General features: G+C 43.5%; 1 protein-coding gene across 3 annotated transcripts in view; it reads right to left on the bottom strand.

The window, feature by feature from the left end:
- Positions 1-19,354, bottom strand: part of LOC126237126 (uncharacterized) — a 469,607-nt gene extending 450,253 nt beyond the window's left edge. For 2 of the 3 annotated variants that reach the window (XM_049946947.1, XM_049946945.1), the window contains exon 1: positions 19,288-19,354. The gene's annotated coding sequence lies outside the window, so the exon portion shown is untranslated. The remainder of the gene's footprint in view (positions 1-19,287) is intronic. The other variant, XM_049946946.1, reaches the window with a different exon arrangement.
- Between the last annotated feature and the right edge of the window lie 3,179 nt (positions 19,355-22,533).

Below are 22,533 nucleotides of genomic sequence, written 5' to 3'. Positions count from 1 at the left end.
TTTATTCCACCACAACTGAAACTACACAGGGAGACAGAGGGCTGTTAAAGTCAAAGCCTTACAATAAAAGTGATAAATACTTTAACCCTCATTCAAATAGAGAAACGTTATTCAAATTGGGGATCGATCCGCGTAGAAATAAGCAAGCTACGCATTCGGATGGCCTACGCTTGCAATACCGTTATTTCGTTCACACACAGCGGTGAAGCCACACAAATAGTCATAACTCAGAAATGGAAAACCTAGGGTTGCCATAATTTCTGTGTGACAAACCGGGACATTTCTCTTAAGCTGACTAAAAATGGACGCAATTTGAAAAACAGAAACTTAAAACACTTCTCTTAATCTTAAAAAAGTAAATTAATAAATGGAAATTCTTTTCGGTTTGTGATTACTACCGCCTGTAGCTACACCAAAATAACGGACGTTTCTAAGATCATCGCATATTTGCCTGACAGTGCCGCGGGTTAACACTGATTTCACAATTTCTGTTGATTTTGTTGTGCCCAGCGTCACAGTTTTTGGTGATTCGGAATCATTAAAAAGTTTGGAGCGTAGCCTAGAAGAACAGACCACTGATTCCAAAGTCATATGATGTTTAACGGTGTGATAGCACATTACTTGTTCCGCTTCTATTCCTAATTTTCCGTCTTTAAATGAATTTGAAACAAAGTAGCTGCTCATTTTTTAAATGCTTTGAGAGTACACGTTTGATGTATGCTTTACGTTACCTAAAAGATCGTTAATATCTGCTCTTCCCTCACGTGCAAGTGTAATGTAACACAAATTAAACAGTCTACTTCGTAACCACATCTCCCTCGTTTTATGAGTATTTTTCTTGGAACGAACGCTTCCTATTTGGTATTTTGAGTTAACTTGAAACAATCAAACACTTTAATAACAAATTAACCGCGATACATCTGGGACGGAGAAACAGAGAACCACTTCGGCGCAGAGTTTAAACTGGACAGAGATAAGGGCTAATGATGGAAACTCTTCAGCGTTTCCCCGCAATAATACGCCTCAAGAGACTCAGTCATCAGCGATAATAAAAACTTGCGGTATTTATCTTAACAGATGGAGATGAAATATAGATCCACGCAAGAACTTGGAGAAAAAATAGATAGTAAGAGAATATTTCTCTGAAATCCGAAAGTATTTTTCGGGACACCGATTTCTTTAATCTGAAACCGGGACCGTCCCGGAAAACCAGGACATCTAGCAACCCTAGGAAAAACAATTCTATGATCTGATTCGTGTCATTACATGGCAATAATACTAGAGATTGCTGAAGGCAAAAACTCCGATAAACAGGTATAAGCTAAATACTACTCTTCACACACGGTTCGTCATACTGAAATCTATGTTTGGTTAAAACACAAAAATGGGTTAAATCAGCATCGTTATTCTCGCGAATTGAAAAGATGTATTATTATTAAGCAGGATACAATAGATATTCAAGCAAAGAGAGATCAAGGCTGATTGTACGTGGCCACTTCCCTTATGAACAACGGAAAGAACTCAACGAAACGAAGCAAGGACTCCAGTACATTCCGTGAAATAAATGAAATGATATCATAATAACTGACAAAAACCCTATCCGTCGAAACTTGAACTAATGCTAAGATGTGTTCCAAAGAACATTAACCCAGCAGTACCAATGGATTTTCCGTAAAGCGCATTACTAAGGGGAAAAGCGAGGAAGGGGGAGTACTTTTTGCCTACCCCAAAACAAATTCAAAAGAATGAAATTCGTTTGTTGTTGTATTATATTAACAATACACTTTTTAAATAGGTACTGATGTGTAAGTACGGTACAGAACCTGAAAATATCTATTAGCACACTTAACAATATCAACGCACTTTCAATAATTTTATGAATACCAGAGGAAATTTTAAGAAATGCAAATTTCATTCATTGTTATGGACTTTTACTCTCAATATACTTTTTAAAAAGATTCTGACGTATAAGTGGAGCCCTGACATTGACTGGGAAAAATTATATCTACTACTGAAACTTAAATTTTTGGGTAAACTTTGTCTGAAAAATTTAAAACGTACATGAAATCTAGTGGAAATGTATGGAAATGAAGCCCCATGCTTCTTGACAGAAGCGTAGGGGAACGATGCGGGAGACCCGCACCGCCGTACTAGGCAAGGTCCTAATGGAGGTGGTTTGCAGTTGCTTTCCTCCGACCGTAATGGGGATAAATGATGATGAAGACGACACAACACCACCCAGTCATCTCCGGGCAGGTGAAAATCCCTGACCCCGCCGGGAATCGAACCAGGGACACCGATGCTATGCCGTTTGAAGCAGATGTTTCACCTGAATCTGTTTCTCATCATTCAGGTGAAACATCTGCTTCAAACGACAGAGTATTAGCTCAAAACTTTCTGCACATTATTATCTGATAATAGTCTGTCCTCTTTTGATGTTTAATTTCAATGTCTTCTGGATTCTTATCGCATGTCGTAGGGCATTGTTGGCTGGGGTATTCCACGAGTTGGACTCAGCCGTCGAGCGGAAAGAGATGTTCTTCCTCCGCGCACTTTGGCCCGTTCCTTTGTGGATATGGGAGAGTTGTCATATGTGTACTTGTGGCATGTAGGTGAGCGTAATGGCTGCGTGTACAGAGCATTCTTTGTGTTGTATGATGATGGTGTGAGAAGGGAGAGGGTGAAACCTTGTATCGGCAAATGGCCTTCTCCTCTTGGGCAGCACCAAAGGGGCGCCGATCTTAAAATCCCCATCCGATGGATCACCATCAACAGTGTCACCTGCCTTCGCTTCACGAGACACTGCGGAGAGGTTTGGCATTTGATGCAGGACATTGGCTCAAAGACTGGAGATAAGGAACTTTTCGCCACAACTCTCGTTCTCCTGCTAGCCAAGTACTGGCAGTGAAAATTTCATCCACCACCAGGTTCTGAACCGACTTACCTCCGTGCCTACAACCACGGATGTTTGGATACCTACCTTACACTACGACGTTCTTTGAACCACGAAATTGGATGATACTCATTAGTTTAATGTGTGATCCTTTACATGCCATAAAAATTATCGATTTGCAGGGTGGTTATAATTAAACTTCCGCTGCTTGAGCAAACGTAGACGGAAAACTATCTACCGTATGGGTACCCTACTTTGTAGGAATGATGTTCAGACTGTGCGCTGCCAGATTTGCGTTGTTGGTGGTGTTAGCGCCATGACTTATTTGCCTTTAGGCGCCGGCACTGGTACGGCGACGTAGCGTTGAAGCCAAGCATCAGTGTGCAATACAGCTGTAGATAGTCAACACGGGTCTCGACAGGGGCCGGTCGGAGTGGCCGTGCGGTTCTAGGCGCTACAGTCTGGAACCGAGCGACCGCTACGGTCGCAGGTTCGAATCCTGCCTCGGGCATGGATGCGTGTGATGTCCTTACGTTAGTTAGGTTTAATTAGTTCTAAGTTCTAGGCGACTGATGACCTCAGAAGTTAAGTCGCATAGTGCTCAGAGCCATTTGAACCATTTCTGGACAGGGTGAGCAGAGCTCTATTCGTACAGCTGTTTAATGTAATCAACAGTAACAGTGCTGCTGCTCTCTGCGGTTATCGGCGTGTTAAAGGAATACCGAGAGGTCCTGGTTTCGCACCGGCATTGAACATCATTCGGATCTTCGAATTAACCGGAGATTTGGGAATTGGTCCTGGGAGAGACCGACGACCAGCTGCGCCACAGATTGTTGAAGAAGTTACTGTTGCCATGGATGAGAATGGTGGACGGCCATGTGCGATCCTTCAAGCAGTGCACGAGCTGTGTCCCGACAGCTGATCATTGTGAGGTCCAACGTGCGGGAAATGCTGCGAACAACTGTGAAATGGTATCTGTAGAATCTACCAGGTTGGGATGCAGATGGTTGTCACATTGAGCAACGTTTGTAACGTAAAAATGATACGCAATCAACAATGTTGCCTCTCATGTGGAAATTAAAGCTTGTTTCTTTCCAGGGTATATTCGTGGTTTCTGTTCCGCACGTCCTCATAAATGTTTCCACAAAATTTCACTGTCAAACATCACTCATTTTCATGGAGGTCCTCTCAGGTGGTGGAAGTTTGATTATAACCACGCTGTAGACTGAAACAAGCTGTAACAAAAGACAGTTCATACAGGTGCCTCCCAATTTAATCTTTTCTGCCTTTTGTCAATAAAACCGAGTCCAGCGTCTGCCTGCTTCATGCTCAGATTTATGTCGCTATGTAGTCGTTGCACTTTAAATCGTTCCAAACATATATTCCCATACACTTGTAAGTTATCACTGAATGCGAGTTAGTGATAATCGATCGCGAAGTCAAACTACACTCCTGGAAATGGAAAAAAGAACACATTGACACCGGTGTGTCAGACCCACCATACTTGCTCCGGACACTGCGAGAGGGCTGTACAAGCAATGATCACACGCACGGCACAGCGGACACACCAGGAACCGCGGTGTTGGCCGTCGAATGGCGCTAGCTGCGCAGCATTTGTGCACCGCCGCCGTCAGTGTCAGCCAGTTTGCCGTGGCATACGGAGCTCCATCGCAGTCTTTAACACTGGTAGCATGCCGCGACAGCGTGGACGTGAACCGTATGTGCAGTTGACGGACTTTGAGCGAGGGCGTATAGTGGGCATGCGGGAGGCCGGGTGGACGTACCGCCGAATTGCTCAACACGTGGGGCGTGAGGCCTCCACAGTACATCGATGTTGTCGCCAGTGATCGGCGGAAGGTGCACGTGCCCGTCGACCTGGGACCGGACCGCAGCGAAGCACGGATGCACGCCAAGACCGTAGGATCCTACGCAGTGCCGTAGGGGACCGCACCGCCACTTCCCAGCAAATTAGGGACACTGTTGCTCCTGGGGTATCGGCGAGGACCATTCGCAACCGTCTCCATGAAGCTGGGCTACGGTCCCGCACACCGTTAGGCCGTCTTCCGCTCACGCCCCAACATCGTGCAGCCCGCCTCCAGTGGTGTCGCGACAGGCGTGAATGGAGGGACGAATGGAGACGTGTCGTCTTCAGCGATGAGAGTCGCTTCTGCCTTGGTGCCAATGATGGTCGTATGCGTGTTTGGCGCCGTGCAGGTGAGCGCCACAATCAGGACTGCATACGACCGAGGCACACAGGGCCAACACCCGGCATCATGGTGTGGGGAGCGATCTCCTACACTGGCCGTACACCACTGGTGATCGTCGAGGGGACACTGAATAGTGCACGGTACATCCAAACCGTCATCGAACCCATCGTTCTACCATTCCTAGACCGGCAAGGGAACTTGCTGTTCCAACAGGACAATGCACGTCCGCATGTATCCCGTGCCACCCAACGTGCTCTAGCATGTTTGGGACTGGATGAAGCGTCGTCTCATGCGGTCTGCACGTCCAGCACGAACGCTGGTCCAACTGAGGCGCCAGGTGGAAATGGCATGGCAAGCCGTTCCACAGGACTACATCCAGAATCTCTACGATCGTCTCCATGGGAGAATAGCAGCCTGCATTGCTGCGAAAGGTGGATATACACTGTACTAGTGCCGACATTGTGCATGCTCTGTTGCCTGTGTCTATGTGCCTGTGGTTCTGTCAGTGTGATCATGTGATGTATCTGACCCCCGGAATGTGTCAATAAAGTTTCCCCTTCCTGGGACAATGAATTCACGGTGTTCTTATTTCAATTTCCAGGAGTTTATATCGGATATTTTCCATATTTATACCCATTACATTACATTTATTTACGTTCAGAGTCGTCTGCCAGTCTATTGAACTATGATCTATTGCGTTTTTATTGCCTCGCCACTATTTATTTCCAATAATTCTTTTAGTAAGTGGTCTTCATTCTTAGAAATGCCACATCACCAAAACATCTCGTCCTTCACATCATTCAGCTCGTACTTCAGAAGTTGTCTCAGGGAAGCAGGCAACTAAGCTGTTAGTTTGCTTCTCCTGCTGTTTCTGACGAATGGAAACGCGGATCTGCTTGTCCATCATTCGCCGCTAAACGACTGTCGCAGGTAAAGTAGTGGAAATCAGTATAAAGACGTGGATATTTGTAGGAAAATTATCATTGTCGGTTGTAATAGTTGTGCTCAGTGTATAAGAAATAGTATGAGATCCAGTGCACCGAAAAATGCTGTCAAATGGTATCGCATTTGATGTTAGTAGTACAGTATATGAGAAGACATCACCGATTCAGGTGGTGGAGGGGGAAACTCGGTCTATGGGGAGTCGACTCCCTTTGGTGCTATTGTGTGCATAGGTCCCTTTACTGCAGGTGGAAAACAGACACCATCAGTGGCAGTGCGTGCTGTGCACATAAACCACGATTATGATAGTGCCCGCATCTCGTGGTCGTGCGGTAGCGTTCTCGCTTCCCACGCCCGGGTTCCCGGGTTCGATTCACGGCGGGGTCAGGGATTTTCTCTGCCTCGTGATGGCTGGGTGTTGTGTGATGTCCTTAGGTTAGTTAGGTTTAAGTAGTTCTAAGTTCTAGGGGACTGATGACCATAGATGTTAAGTCCCATAGTGCTCAGAGCCATTTGAACCATTTGATTATGATAGTGGCACTAGGAGAACAGTTATCATGTGATGCAAAATCAAAAATTGGTGCGTACAAGGAAATGGGACTATCTGATCGCCAAATCGGCAAGAATTTGACTCGTTGAAGTACAGTGATTGATAATTTCGTTGGACAAAGTACTTGTAGAAAGTTATCTGAGGCATCGAAACGGTTACTTCTGCGCAAAGCAAAGGCCACAGACCATTACTGTTCTCAGTTTGTTGCTGATTTACAGTTACCATTAAGTGCCAGGCATGTTCGACAAATTTGGTCACATGGAAAACAACCTGGATTCAAGAAGCGACTACAGAAACCAGCTCTAACACCTAAACATAAACAGGCTAGATTGAAATCGGCTGAAAAACATGTGTCATGGACTTCAGAATGGGACAAAGTGATCTTCATTGATGAGAAGAAGTTTAATTTCGATGGGCGATGGATTTCTGTATTGTTGTCATGATCTGAGAACAGAACATCGGATAAGAATGAGCAGAAATTTTGGTGGAGGAAGTAATATGAATTGGGCAGCCTTCTGCGCTTAAAGTAAATTACGCATTACTTGGCTGAACTCTAGAAAGAACTCTAACATGTACACCGAGATGCTAGAGACGGAATTGATTAGAATGCATAAGGACCTATGGGACGAAAATCTAATGTTTCAACAAAATAATGCATCTTTGTTTGTTTCTGCTACAACAAAAACGTGGTTTGAAGATAAAGATATCGATGTCTTGCCAAGGCCTGCACGTAGCCTGGATCTGAACCCGTGGAAAATCTTGCAGAAATTTTTTAATGCGTGTTCATCGCAATGGAAAGCAATTTGAGGCCGTATGTGATACGAGAAGAGTGGGCGACAGTTTCACTGCACGAACTACAAACCCTAACAAAATCAATGCCGAAGAAAATTTTTGAAGTGATTAGGAAGAACGGAGGTTGGACAAAGCACTAACAATGCAATAACACAGTGAGTGCCTTTGTACCAGTTTCCATCCCGGGTATGCAGACATCTTATTTTGCTACTCGTTTATGAAAGAAACTATGTAATTCCGTCATCATTGTTTGTCTTTGTATTTACTACTTTCATAACAAATTAGACTCACCGATGATTCAGATATTATACTATTACTTTACTAGGAACCTTGCCTTTATAATGATTTCCACTGCTGTATTTAACTGTTGCTCTAACAGTCCGATTCGGTCGCCTGTAGTATCTCACATACACTGCATCGCATCCTTCATAGGAAATGCAAAAGGACAAAGTGCACTGTGCGGAGCCCTTTAGCAACACCGTGGACGGGCAGACAGACAGGAGCATCGTGTGTTCATAAATTTGCACTGCGGTCTGCTAATCTGTCTGCTAATCTTCTTGTAAGTTTTTTTTCTCTGGAACTGGCAACTGAAGTCTAAAACATTTTATGACACCTTTTTTACAGATCTCATGCAATAACTTTCTCCCAGTTTTTAATGTTGACGCAGTTTTGCTAAACTGCGTCTTTTTTTCCTCCTCGATCCCTTTTTTGCACGGTAATCCGTTTAAACTCCAATTAAACAAACGAAAACGTTAAATTAAATATATATATATATATATATATATATATATATATATATATATATATATATATATATATATATATATCCCGCTTAGAGCATTACCCAGTGACATTTACGCCAGGCGGGATTGCCTTTGACCTTCTCGCTACGACACACATTTGTTACAGCAATATTTTAATATTCATTCTGCTAGCCATAAATTCGGAATTGGCCATTTTCGTTTTGTTGTGTAACGAGCTATTCAGAGAAGAGTCTAAGGTCACTAGATTCTTTTAGTACACATACACACCGTATGTATGAAATTGTGTATGGCATTCACATAAAAGTTTAAAAGGTTAACAACTAGTCCACTTGTCTTCTGAAAGAGCCACGCGATACGTCGCGTAGTCTGAAACTAGCTTCCTGTTACTCATTTATTTTGGACATGTGGTAAATTATAACACAGAAAAAACACATTGTAAGGAGCGAACCATTGTTTTTTGATTCCTTTGTGTGACGTAGATATAGTTCATGTGATGATTTCCAACCTCAAGGATGTACAAATTAACACTTTCTCCTGCTGGTAATTGAGAATGCCATAACAATTACTGAAGAACGCGGCAGAATAAATGCATTTTGAATCAGAGGAGATGTGGAGTTATAAGCAGCTCCACATACCGGGAATCTCACTGAGTTCACCAGGATGAAATGTATATTGGAGCTTTCAAGAGCGAATTGTCTAATATATATGTTTCTAGCGTGGATTTGGAAGTCCTCTAATACGGACATGTAACTGAAGGAGTGTGTCCAGCAAACGGGTCCAACAATTGCGAAGACTTGGCGTGAACTAAGGTAGTGAAAATTTAGATTTAAGTTCGCCAGAATTTTTCTTCTCAGTCATCTCAATAGTGGATTCATGTTCGTATCTAAGGACCTCGCCTTCAAAAGAAGTTGTCTGTCAAACAGGGCGTCAGGTGTCTTTTCGGAAGATATTCTCAGTTTCGGCTTTAATATGCGTACATGGAGTCAGTCCAAACAAAGACTGCTCTCGACTGTTTTCGAGCTATGCCCCAATTTTAGTGGAAACATTTCGCAGTGACTGAGAAAGCAGAACGCAGCTCACCACATGCGTCGTGTCACTAACGTTAGTCACTGCTGAAAATGCAGATTATTCATCATCTTTTATTGTCACCGTCACGAAATGTCCTTTAGCTGAATAAGCAAACAAAAGTAGCATTTAATTATTAATGGAAAGGCATCTTCAAACATAAAATTAATCTCGTGCGTACCCCAAGGAAGTACTGTAGGATGAAAGAGTTGTCATGTTTCGAAACACCGTAATTGTCTCCCACTGAGAAGTATAAGATTAAAATTTGGCTTAAAGATGTCTACAACCTTCCACTGTAATGGTGCAAGGGCGTAGCGCCCTGCGACGCCATACTTGGGTACGGTGACGCTTTAAAAAGCAATACTAAATGTCTTTTTCCAAATATGTTTCACAGAGGAAGACTGCACTGTAGTTCCTTCTCTAGATTGTAGCACAGATAACAAAGTGGTAGATTTAGAAATAGATGACAGAGGGATAGAAAAACAATTAAAATCGTTCAAAAGAAGAAAAGCCGCTGGATCTGATGGGAAACCAGTTCGATTTTACACAGAATACGCGAAGGAACTTGCCCTCCTTCATGCAGCGGTGTATTGTAGGTCTCTAGAAGAGCGTAGCGTTCCAAGAGATTGGCAAAGGGCACAGGCCATCCCCGTTTTCAAGAAGGGACGTCGAACTGATGTGCAGAATTGTAGACCTATACCTCTAACGTCAATCAGGTGTAGAATTTTGGAACACGTATTATGTTCGAGTATAATGACTTTTCTGGAGACTAGAAATCTACTCTGTAGGAATCAGCATGGGTTTCGAAAAAGACGGTCGTGTGAAACCCAGCTCGCGCTATTTGTCCGCGAGACTCAGAAGGCCATAGACACGGGTTCACAGGTAGATGCCGTGTTTCTTGACTTTCGCAAGGCGTTTGATACAGTTCCCCACAGTCGTTTAATGAACAAAGTAAGAGCATATGGACTATCAGACCAAATGTGTGATTGGATTGAAAAGTTCCTAGATAACAGAACGCAGCATGTCATTCTCAATGGAGAGAAGTCTTCCGAAGTAAGAGTGATTTCGGGTGTGCCGCAGGGGAGTGTCGTAGAACCGTTGCTATTCACAATATATATAAATGACCTTGTGGATAACGTCGGTAGTTCACTGAGGCTTTTTGCGGATGATGCTGTAGTATATAGAGCGGTTTTAACAATGGGAGATTGTACTGAAATGCAGGAGGACCTGCAACTAATTGACGCATGGTGCAGGGAATGGCAATTGAATCTCAATGTAGACAAGTGTAATGTGCTGCGAATACATAGAAAGAAAGATCCTTTATTATTTAGCTACAATATAGCAGGTCAGCAAATGGAAGCAGTTAATTCCATAAATTACCTGGGGTAGGCATTATGAGTGGTTTAAAATGGAATGACCATATAAAATTAATCGTGGGTAAAGCAGATGCCAGACAGATCCATTGGAAGAATCCTAAGGAAATGCAGTCCGAAACCAAAGGAAGTAGGTTACAGTACACTTGTTCGCCCACTGCTTTAATAGTGCTCACCGGCGTGGGATCCGTACCAGATAGGGTTGATAGAGAAGATCAAACGGAGAGCAGAGCGCTTCGTTACAGGATAATTTAGTAACCGCGAAAGCGTTACGGAGATGATAGATAAACTCCAATGGAGGACTCTGCAAGAGAGACGCTCAGTAGCTCGGTATTGGCTTTTGTTGAAGTTTCGAGAACATACCTTCACCGAGGAGCCAAGCAGTATATTGCTCCCTCCTACGTATATCTCGCGAAGAGACCATGAGGATAAAATCAGAGAGATTGGAGCTAGCACGGAGGCATACCGACAATCTTTCTCTCCACGAACAATACGAGACTGGAATAGAAGGGAGAACCGATAGAGGTACTCAAGGTACCCTCCGCCACACACCGTCAAGTGGCTTGCGGATTATGGATGTAGATGTAGAAGGTTTCAACACAAGGAAAAAAATGGCCGCAGCTTAAAACTTCATGTAAGATGCAAGGTGGTTAGTGAAGTCACATTAGTACCAACTTCCACCAAACTTCTACCACATTCTGTGGATGTGTCACACGATGGGATGGTTGTCACACCGCATCTTACCTACATATAACCCCTTCCTCTAACGCCTCTGTGATGGAGGTCAGAACTGCAACGCCCAGCATTGAAGTCACTCAGTTTTCTTATGAGTGGCCGAGGAAAACACTTCAGACGCACCGTCAATCAGAATCTACACGAGAAGCCCTCAAGAGGTGGTATAATGGGCATCAAAGAAACCACGGCTTCCCTTGGGGCTCCGATTCCCGGACACTTAGCAGTCGAAAATAACAGTTTACTGTGCTATCAGCGACAGTACGATGTACTTGACAATGATGGAGACTGCTGTTACTCCCCTGGATGGTTCAGTCCTACTCTAACAAGGAAACCTCCCCATCGCACCCCCATCAGATTTAGTTATAAGTTAGCACAGTGGATAGGCCTTGAAACACTGAACACAGATCAATCGAGAAAACAGGAAGAAGTTGTTTGGAACTATGAAAAAAATAAGCAAAATATACAAACTGAGTAATCCAAGAGCAACATATGCATTATCATGGATAAGGTGCTGGCAGGAGCACCGTGGTCCCGTGGTTAGCGTGAGCAGCTGCGGAACGGAACGATAGGTGTGGGAGGTCCTTGGTTCAAGTCTTCCCTCGAGTGAAAATTTTAATTTTTTATTTTCAGACAATTATGAAAGTTCAGGCACTTACACATAATCAACTTCGCTCTCCAGAATTCCAGGACATGTTCAGATTTGCTCGGACATATGCAGGATTTGACGGTCTACACACGGAAAAATTTGAAAACGTTAAAAACATGTTTTGACAGAGCACATGGAAAACTGTGCGACTGTGAAACTGTTGCATTCATTTGTTGCAGTTTATGCGGCAAACTCTCATGTTTTCATCACTTTTTTGGGAGTGATTATCACATTGTCAAGAAAATCTAAATCGGGCAAGGTAGAAGAATCTTTTTACCCATTCGCCAAGTGTACAAGTTAGGCGGGTCGACAACATATTCGCGTGTGATGTGACGCACATGCCGTCACCAGTGTCTTATAGAATATATCAGACGTGTTTTCCTGTGGAGGAATCGTAAGACCTTGCGATTAAATGTTTTCGGTTCCCATTGGAGAGCCACATCCTTTCGTCTACTAATCGCACGGTTTTGCGGTACGGTCGCAAAACACAGACACTAAACTTATTTCAGTGAACAGAGACGTCAATAAACGAACGGACAGATCATAACTTTGCGAAAATAAAAAATTAAACTTTTCACCTAAGGGAAGACTTGAACCAAGGACCTCTCGTGCCGCGGTTGCTCACGCTAACCACGGCACCACGGTGCTCCTGCTAGCGCCTTATCCATGATAATGCATATGTTGCGCTTAGACTACTCAGTTTGTATATTTTGCTTATTTTTTTCATAGTTCCACACAACTTCTTCCTGTTTTCTCGATTGATCTGTGTTCAGGTTTTCAAGGCCTGTCCACTGTGCCAACTTATAACTAAATCTGAGGGGGGTGCGATGGGGAGGTTTCCTTGTAAGAACATCTTGGGGCTGCAGCCCCACTGAAAGCGATCTGATCCCTTTGTCTTGTAGTGCGACCGCAGTCTTTTACCATTTACCACTAGGGACCATTCAAAACCATTCTATGACATTTGACCGTGATACTAATCAGCAATGGGTGTTTACGCTTTTTCGACCCTCCTCTTTCGCTCCCTCCCTTGGTGCTATCACGTACGAATTCAACATTGACAAGTGCGTGAGTAGATCATCAAAGGATCTGTCTAAGACAGGCCAGTTCGGCAATATCTTTGGTGCATCAGCTGAGAGGTGCCTTGCAGCTGCTCTAGCACCTGAGAGAACCATAAATACAACGCCTTGCGTTTAAAAAGGTTGAAAGACAAGTTATTTTATGATCATCCAACTGTCGAACAGGCACTAGAGAAAGTGATACTCAAATATCTTGTAGTATGCGTAATTGGCGATTTAAAGTGCAAAATCACGTAAAACTAACGGTAGGAAAAGCAAATGCCAGACAGATTAATGGGAAGAATCCTCACAATATATAGTCCACAAACGAACGAACCTCGTTCGGCCGGTATTGCTCGTGGCTCCGAAATATTACCAGTTAGGATTGATGGGGGAAATACGGAAGATTCAAAGAATAGTAACTATTTCGTTACAAGCACATTTCGTAGGCACTATAGCGTCACGGAGATGTTGAGTTAACTCTAGCGCCAGTTTTGCAAGAGAGGCGTCCTGCGTCAGGTGTGGTTTACTGTCACAGTTCCGAAAGCGAACGTTTCTGGAAGATTCAACCAATATATTGCTTCCTTCTACGAATATCTCGCTAAAAGGACATAAAGGTAAAATTAGAGAGACTATGGCCCACCCAGAGGCCCATCAACAATGGTTCTTCCAGCACACCATTCGCGACTGGAACAGGAAATGGGGGAAGTGAAATTGGTACGCAAAGTACCGTCCGCCAAACACCGGAAGGTGCTTTGCAGAGTATAGATGTAGATTTATAAATGAATATCGCTAGGTATCTACAATTACGGTTTAAAAAGTTTATTCTAACAAGAACGAAGCTGGCGTATACCATAGGCACTGAACATCGCATGCTGCATCCTACGGGAAGACTTTGTTAAGGGGAACTCCACACAAACACGCACAGGCAGTACAGAAAATAAATTCAAAATATCTACCAAAAATTCACAGGAAAGTTCCCTGAAGATATCCCGGAAGACACACTCGGTAGGATGTATCAGCGTTGTTCCACGTAACACGGTCACCGACAAGATGTCCAAGGAGAAATGATCAACTTCAGCGATTTGAAGCAAAAAATTTCCTATGGACCTATTCCGAGTGGTCTCTGAGATAGATTTTGGGCCAGTGACGCACACGAATGCGACTTACCCACCCAACCTCGTTGAAGTTTTATTTTAGCCCGACCTACTTCGTTGTTTTCAACTTCTTTGCCCGGGATGCCTTTCTGTCATTAAACTTGCCCGTTGAGCGCATAGTTGCCCACAGTCTGTTATAAGTGAAGTAGTACGAGACACTGAGAGCATATCAGAGAGAACCACCGGCTAACTGTGTTTGTACACACGTTGGCTAACATGCTGCACATCTACACTAATGGAGAATATGCAGATATGGTGAATGTTTACGGCTTCTGCGATGGTAGCTCTACTGCCAGTGTCGAAGAATACCGTCCGCGCTTTCCAACACACCGAATTCCTGATCGTAGAGTGTTTACCAGAGTTTTCAGCACATTGCGTGAAACAGGCATTCTTCCAATTCCCCGTTTTTATTCTCATCGTGTAGTTCAACAACCCGCGCAGGAACAGTAACACCCTGTTGAAATGGTGCAGCGTAGTTCTACTACCACGGCAAGGCGACTTCTGCACTTATCAATCTTCAACGAACGCGTGTGTGACGAACTACACTACTGGCCATTAAAATTGCTACACTAAGAAGAAATGCAGATGATAAACGGGTATTCATTGGACAAATATATTATACTAGAACTGGCATGTGATTACATTTTCACGCAATTTGGGTGCATAGACCCTGAGAAATCAGTACCCAGAACAACCACCTCTGGCCGTAATAACGGCCTTGATACGCCTGGCCATTGAGTCAAACAGAGCTTGGATGGCGTGTACAGGTACAGCTGCCCATGCAGCTTCAACAGGATAACACAGTTCATCAAGAGTAGTGACTGGCGTATTGTGACGAGCCAGTTGCTCTGCCATCATTAACCAGACGTTTTCAATTGGTGAGAGATCTGGAGAATGTGCTGGCCAGGACAGCAGACGAACATTTTCTGTATCCAGAAAGGCCCGTACAGGACCTGCAACATACGGTCGTGCATTATCCTGCTGAAATGTAGGGTTTCGCAGCTATCGAATGAAGGGTAGAGCCACGGGTCGTAACACATCTGAAATGTAACGTCCACTGTTCAAAGTGCCGTCAGTGTGAACAAGAGGTGACCGAGACGTGTAACCAATGGCACCCCATACCATCACGCCAGGTGATACGCCAGTATGGCGATAACGAATACACGCTTCCAATGTGCGTTCACCGCGATGTCGCCAAACACAGATGCGACCATCATGATGCTGTGAACAGAACCTGAATTCACCCGAAAAAATGACGTTTTGCCATTCGTGTACCCAGGTTCGTCGTTGAGTACACCATCGCAAGCGCTCCTGTCTGTGATGCAGCGTCAAGGGTAACCACAGCCATGGTCTCCGAGCTGATAGTCCATGGTGCTGCAAGCGTCGTCGAACTGTTCGTGCAGATGGTTTTTGTCTTGCAAACGTCCCCATCTGTTGACTCAGGGATCGAGACGTGGCTGCACGATCCGTTATAGCCATGCGGATAAGATGCTTCTCATCTCGACTGCTAGTGATACGAGGCCGTTGGGATCCAGCACGGCGTTCCGTATTACCCTCCTGAATCCACCGATTCCATATTCTGCTAACAGTCATTGGATTTCGACCAACGCGAGCAGCAATGTCGCGATACGATAAACCGCAATCGCGATAGGCTACAATCCGACCTTTATCAAAGTCGGAAACGTGATGGTACGCATTTCTCCTCCTTACACGTTTCACTAGGCAACACCGGTCAACTGCTGTTTGTGTATGAGAAATCGGTTGGAAACTTTCCTCATGTCAGCACGTTGTAGGTGTTACCATAGGCGCCAGTCTTGTGTGAATGCTCTGAAAAGCTAATCATTTGCATATCACAGCAACTTCTTCCTGTCGGTTAAATTTCGCGTCTGTAGCACGTTATCTTCGTGGTGTAGCAATTTTAATGGCCAGTAGTGTACATGCGGAAAACTTGTACTCATTTCACATATAGCGTGTTCAAAATCTCTACATTGCTGACAATGTTACACAACTTGAATTTCGACTCAGCTTAAGTCACAGTCGTCATTTGTACTATTCACTAATGTAGCCTGTTTACACGGAATGGAATCAACAACACACTTAATAATCATCGATGGTTGTCGTAAAATCCACACGCTATTGTGAAAACCAATTTCCAATTTTGTTTTACGACCAATGTTTGGTGCGGTTTGTTTTCGGATTAATGTTTGGTGCGACATGATCGGCAACATCTTCATAGGTCCCGTGATTATAAAGGAGCGAATGACGGGATAGAATTACTTACATTCTTTTGCGAAATTGAACTGCTTGAGGAATTTCCTTTGGCAACGTGACCAGCAATGTACTTCCAGGAGTGTACTTTTAGCAATATTCTTCCTTCAATGTACTATACCAAGCGTGTGAGGGAACACCTCAACTACAACTATCTTCATTACTGGATTGGTCTTGGTAGTACAGTTAATGGGCCAGCAAGATCGCCAGATCTTAAGCCAGTCGATTATTGTTCATGATGTTGGATGAAGTCTGAGCGTAAAAAGAAAGGTTAATGCGCGAGATGACTTGCTCAGTCACATCATGGGCATTGCTCCTCTCATTACGGCACGTGCAGAGCCACTCAGACAAGCAACACATGTTCTATCAAGAGTGCACAAAGGTAGTGAAGTTGACGGTTGGATATTCAAACATTTATTGTAAGCTGTAAAACAGCTGTAGTGTGACATGTATGATAACGCTTAGACGTAAATGTGTTAGAAATACATATACTGTGTAAAACGCATTTGTAATGTTTACTGTTGTACACGCGCAAACCTGGCAATGTACTGAATAATACACAAAATAAATAACGACTTCATGACAATGTCGGAAACAATTCGGAATAGGACTTATGTCCATATGAAGTTTCTTGCTCAAATAATCGTTCCTGCCATAGCCTTTAATATTGGCCGTTCCTCCTGGGACACCCTGTATAACACCAAATCAGAAAGGGTCGACTTGTTTTTTCACGCGAAGGGACAAATATGATCTCAACTTAATTTGGCAGATATTCAAGAGGTAATATTTTTGAAGTTCTGTTCTTATTAAGGAAATTTATTAATAGATACTACATTTGTTAATCTCAGTAGACCCTATTAAAAAAAAAAGTTGTACCGACAAGTGTCCTAAATTTAATGGCCTATGCGTCGGTCACAGTTTTACGACGCTATGTTTACAGGACAAGAGATGAAAAAAGTTTGATGTTAAAATCTTTGATAAAATCTTACATAATTTTGTTTGCGAATAATTTCACTGCAAACAATGAAAGGTTGTAAATCAGTGCATTAAGCTTTTCCAGAACTCTGGAATACCCTTACGAAGAAGAACATCGTTCCATAAATACGAAGAATAATAGAGACATACTTGCTTCAATACCTCAATGGATAGAATAAAGTTATAGGTAAATTCTCTCCCTTGTAGGTCCGATCACTTGTGGAAAATCTTAGTTCGGTTTATTGAAGTACCGGACGGTTTAGTACTTTATGCGTATATGCGCTGCAAAGCTAACCTCAGCCGGCCCATGTGTACACACTGAAAACAATGAAAACCAATACAATACAAAAATTATGAAACAAAAGAAGAATCACATGAGAGGCCAATTTTCGGTCCACAGAATTATTTTTTGAGGCCGACACAGAAGAACTGAGTGGGGGAAAAAAAATTGCTTTAGTGAAGGTGTGGTCTATGCGGACCTTTTTTTTAAATAGCTTTGAACCAGAGAAGCTACCTGGGATGCGGGGGCTCTTTGCAGCGAAGCGTCCTTGGCAATAAGTCTGCGGTACCTGGCTTCGGTCCCAAATTTCGCTTGGGCTCCAACAGAGGGATCACCTAGTTTCTTCTGCTGGGTTCCTCAGCCAACAAAAATACGGCAAAGGATAAAAACCCAGTTCTTCCGGCACGCGTAAGCGGTGTGCTCACGTTACTCGCTTTGATTTTCTTCGTCTGCCTGACGGACCTGTCTGTTTATTCTAACAGAGTTTTTGTCGCATGTGTGTGCGAAGTGGTTCAGTCCGTTACAAAAGTGGCGCTGGTACGCGACTTCTGTATCACATGAAAATGCCCCCGAGTCCGAAACTAGCTAGCGGCAGAAACATGATTATATACACAAATATGTACAAATATCTGAAAAGAGAGGAAGTGCTGTGATGTAACTAAAACTTTTTATAGAAGAAGATTCATCGATGGATGAAGTAATAGGCTAACTTATTTAGGAACAAAGCAACGTAGATGGAAGAAGCTTACTGTCGTAAAAAAAATTGGAAATTTGTGGTAAGGACTGTGGGACCAAACTGCTGAGGTCATCGGTCCCGAGGCTTAGGCACTACTTAATCTAACTTAAACTAACTTACGCTAAGGACAACACACACACATCCATGCCCGAAGGAGGATTCGAACCTCCGACGGGGGGTACTGCCGTACCAAACAAAAAATTATCTTTTTCTCACTTCACATGCGTTGAAAATTAATAATTTACGAATAAGTAACAGTCAAATTTTCTCAGTGGTTCACCGATGGTCTTCTACACAGATGCATAACAGTTATAGAGTCTGCAGTTGACGAACGAACCCGATACGCTGAACTTGTCCACATCCCCTTTCAGCAACAGATGGCCCGTGAGAATCATTACTAATATTTCAAATGAGCGGATCAAACAGAAGTACGACACACAACACTCGAGTGTTTACGGAACACTCAGAGTCGACGCCGGCGCCCTAAGAAGTCCCATGCTACAATTAGTGACCGACGCATTCAAATCCTTTGTTCTCTACTATTATTCAGAGACAGGACGTAGTCCTAAACAGTTATTTTTCACCTTCCACGCCAGAACAGGCTGACAGACAGTTGTAATGCCCACCTGTACACAAGTAACTACCTTTTTCCAACGTTTGGACAGCGGCAATATACGACCGCTTTCTTATCTGTGGGTATTATACCAGGATTGTTGTTGTATTCGGCGACAGTAATAAACGCTAAATTACCCGCAGATTTTATTGTAACGATAGAGACCAGGTGTTACAATAGGCCGTATGGGACTGTGGCCTGTTTACGCGGTATTAGGCACGCGGAGCGGCTCCTACCTGTTCGTATCCTGGACCGTGGCTCTCCGACTCTCCTGGAGACGTCGCGACGCGCTGCCGGCGACAGGCAAACTGAGCGCAGTCCTAAGATAGCGCAACAGCAGCAGTAGCAGCAGCCGACAGGAATAGCGGGCTGCGCGCGCACGCCGGCGCTGCCAACCCGCCGCCTCCAAAATACCGACGGCCGCCCTCCACTGTTCTTTGTGTCCGTCCGCGTCAAGCAGAGCTATTGTGCTCGACTCTGCCACTGTTATCACTATCAGAGGTGTTATATTGTGTTATTACGGTTGGTGACTTGTCGCTATATCCGTCTATTTATTTTCAGATCTATGTTGCTAAATGGCTGATCCGCGACATGGATCCAGTTGCAGGTTGCGTATCTAACGGTTTCCAGGGACAAAAGAAAATAATTCTTAATATTTCATACAGTTATTGACCGAATTAAAAAAAATTTTAAATGCCGTCATAATCTATTCATTAAGAGCTTTAAACTGACTCTGGTATTACAGTTCCAAACTGTGCATGGTGCTCATATTACCCAGTTCATATTCACGCAGTACTTGCGAAAAAACTTCTGAGGTCATTAGTCCCCTAGAACTTAGAACTACTTAAACCTAACTAACCCAAGGACATCACACACATCCATGCCCGAAGCAGGATTCGAACCTGCGACCGTAGCGGTCTCGCGGCTCCAGACCGCGGCGCCTAGAACCGCACGGCCACTTCGGCCGGCATTAATTTAACGCTTACTACATTTCCCCTGTTCATGCAGTAAACTACAGCATCAGACCAGACGTTGCAGCTTACTACTTATTTACTACTAACGCTATTCGCAACACAGTTTTGAAGACAGTATTCGCACAGACCACGGAATGGACCTGCAAAGTTATATTATTTTACAACGTGTAATTCGGGAGATAAGGCGTTTTACACATGGTAATTTGTTTCTTTAAAAAATCGGAGGACTGGGGGTTTATTGCTAGTATTACAATTTATCAACAGTTCCATAGACGATGCACTCCAATCCAATAAGAGCTGCATTAAAAATGTGAACATCTATTAAGGCGTGGGGCCACAGATGTCATATAGCAGAGCCGGCCAGTGTGGCCGAGCGGTTCTAGGCGAATCCTGCCTCGGGCATGGATGTGTGTGCTGTCCTTCGGTTTAAGTAGTTACATGTTCTAGGTGACTGATGACATCAGATGTTAAGTCCCATAGTGCTCAGAGCCATTTGAACCATTTTTTGTTGTTGTCATATAGCAGATTTTTTTTCTTCTTTGGAAACGATCTATATAAATGCTCAAAGGTACCAAAAGCGATTTTATGCAACATCTCGCCGGCCGCGGTGGTCTAGCGGTTCTAGGCGCTCAGTCCGGAGCCGCGCGACTGCTACGGTCGCAGGTTCGAATCCTGCCTCGGGCATGGATGTGTGTGATGTCCTTAGGTTAGTTAGGTTTAAGTAGTTCTAAGTTCTAGGGGACTTATGACCTCAGCAGTTGAGTCCCATAGTGCTCAGAGCCATTTTTTTTTTTTTTTGCAACATCTCATAAAGAAGTAGTTGTCTTGACAACATTTTTATGTATAAACCCCACAAAGCTGCTTACATCTTTGTTATTCAGGTAGCTCCGACAATACATCTCCGTCTAGCAAGCTCCAGAATGTTAAGTGATGACGTACTATCGCAATGACAATACGTCACCGTCTAGTAGACTCTAGAATTTTAAATGATGGGGTTCTGTTACAACTAGTTTGTGAAGAATAAAGATTTTAACCGCTTTGCTGTTCGTGTACATAATGTCATTTATAAAAGTTGTCGAACACAACTTAAATGAAGAAATTATCTAAAATACGATGGAAAAAACTTACAGGTGCATGTTTTTCCAATATTACGATCGATGAAAATGCCTCCTCCTGCCACAACGTGGTGTGGTATCTCTGAAGTATTACTTTCTTTATTCTAGTATATTTAGAAAAAGCTTTTGACGTTTTTAACTGTTTTATACTATTTAGGATTCTGAAGTTTTAAAGAATAAAATACAGGGTGTGAAACCGTATCTATGATTTATACCGAAACTAGACTGCAGTCATAAAATAAAAAAAGCGAAGATTATTAGGATTCAACATGCCGATGAAATCGCCGCTCTTCGGAATAAGAATCCAGTTTGTTACACACTGTGCCACATCGCTTAGATTCAGCTGGAAGAGAGTGAAGGACAAGAACGGAAGGCAGCACTTGGGACGGGGTTGTAGCCTAAACACCTCGTTAATCAATGTTTACGAGGGGCACGCTGTAAATCAAATCAATGGAACATTTGTAAAGTAATTAAGGTCCAGCGAGAGTCAATAAAAGTTTTAATGTTTGACAGTGATATTCTAATGCTGTCGAAAACGGCAAAGGGCTTGGAAGATCACTTCAGCGTCTTGGGAAGTGTATTGAATAGAGACTGTAACAGGGAGCTCCGTAAAAGTGAAACATGGGTAACGGAGAGTATCCAAATCAAGTCAAGTTGCGTCGAGAAACTGGATTAGGAAATGAGGCACTAAAAATAATGAAGGATTTTTGGTATTTGACCAGCAAAGTTACTGACGACCATAGAACTAAGGATACGTAAATTAATACGAATTTTTCATGCTGTAGCATAGTGTGCGCTGTTATGAAACTTTCTGGCAGGTTAAAACTGTGTGCTGGATCAGACTCGAACCCGGGACCTTTGGCGTTCACGGAAAAGGTCCTGGATTCGAGTCTTGGTCCGGCATGTACTTTTAATTCGCCAGTAAGTTTCATATAAAATGGAGCATCAAAGCCGTCTTCAGACTGAAGGCTAACAACATCTGGTTGTCGCTGCGAATTAGCGTAAACTGAACATAAATTCGACCTAAGGACTGGTTTGGATATCATGACTTTTTGAACGGGTCTAAAAAAATGGTTCAAATGGCTCTGAGCACTAAGGGACTTGACTTCTGGGGTCATCAATCCCCTAGAACTTAGAACTACTTAAACCTAACTAACCTAAGGACATCACACACATCCATGCCCGAGGCAGCTTCGAACCTGCGACCGTATCGGACGCGCGGTTCCAGACTCTAGCGCCTAGAACCGCTCGCTCACCCCGGCCGGCTGAACGGGTCTTCCAAGTGTGTTTCGTTCTAGTGGATTAACTTGAATACTGTGACTTGGTAGAATCAGTTTTGACGGTTAATGAGCAACAAAAATTCATCAGAAGTTAATGGGAGGACATTGCGAAT

Source organism: Schistocerca nitens, chromosome 2, assembly GCF_023898315.1.
Source record: "Schistocerca nitens isolate TAMUIC-IGC-003100 chromosome 2, iqSchNite1.1, whole genome shotgun sequence".
Classification (NCBI taxonomy): domain Eukaryota; kingdom Metazoa; phylum Arthropoda; class Insecta; order Orthoptera; family Acrididae; genus Schistocerca; species Schistocerca nitens.
This window is presented reverse-complemented; position numbering and strand designations above follow the sequence as displayed.